Genomic DNA, 1,349 nt, shown 5'->3' with positions numbered 1-1,349 from the left:
AACTGCCAAACTTGTGGTTTGCAGTCCAGTGTTGATCATACAGTACCTCATCAGGATCGAGGCTAGTCAAAGTCTATTAAACCACCAAATTAAGTTCGTTCACTCAAAGTAACATAATTTCCAAGTTATTGTTTCTAAAGAACATCTTACATGACAGTGAACTTGAGAACAGAGAGATGAGAAAGAGGAGGGAGAGAAGCTGAATGAATGATAGAATAGTTCCATTTCATACTAGTACTTAAAGTACTTACTATTCTTTTTCTAAGTTATATAGTAGAGGGGTGGGGGCAGAGGCCACATTAACCATTGATAAAATGTATAAATCCAAACAGGGATCAAGGAATCATCAGACTCTTATTCATTGGTCAAGCAGCAATAGGACTGATTTTAGTGATAATTCTACTACCCTGTCCAAGTGGCATGCAAGTTCCTAAGAGAAATAAAAATGAAGCAGAGGGCAGTAATAAGCAAAAGCAGCAGGAGACAGATTACACTATAGAAATGAATAGCACCTTGTCCCATGGTTTATCTTTGCTCATTGCTCAATTCTTCTGCTGCTGAATGAAGCAAAATGGCAGATTATAAGGGCCACTGTCTCATCTGTGACACTGAGAAAATGGTTGACTGGTGTCTCCATGCCTTAGTTTTAAAATGAGAACTTTTAGATGTCCACATGGGATACAATGATATTTATATAGTCTATAATCACACACTTCATATTTTTGTTTTTAAGATTAACGTTGCTCATCATGAGACCTTTAAGTTATTTTATAGCTGCAGACATAACATGTTCTCTATATTTTGATTTAACATCCTATGCATAGTGTTTCCAAACTAAAGAGACTTGCAATTGTAGTAGAAACATCACAGTTAATATAACTGATGTGCTTTCAAATCAGAATGTCTGTAGTAATCATAGTAATCATTATAACATTTTAAATACTTACATTTCTCTATTTTTCAGGAAAAGATAAAATTCACTAATTTCTAAGAATTTTCAATAGTTACATTTTATATATACTTTCTAGTGGGATGGTACATGATTAAAAGATAGGCCTATAACCTTTTTCTGGACTTATGGTGTAGAGCTTTAGGATCAATCCTGGACCTTGAACGATAAGCTCAGCAATTCAAACCCATCAGCTGCTCCTCTGAAATTCTATACACGGTCAGATCACTGTGAGTTGAAACCCACTACAGGACACATAACAAAAACAATATGACCTATTTTGTTTACAGTGATTCCATGATATATTAGAAACATAAAGGAAAGTCACATGCAGATTTATTTTATACTACTTAACTATGAGCTCTGGTAGCATGTTGTTGTTGTTATCAGGTGCCATAGA

This window comes from Chrysochloris asiatica, unplaced genomic scaffold, assembly GCF_000296735.1.
Source record: "Chrysochloris asiatica unplaced genomic scaffold, ChrAsi1.0 scaffold00082, whole genome shotgun sequence".
Taxonomy (NCBI): Eukaryota; Metazoa; Chordata; class Mammalia; order Afrosoricida; family Chrysochloridae; genus Chrysochloris; species Chrysochloris asiatica.
Note: the sequence above shows the minus strand (reverse complement) of the source record.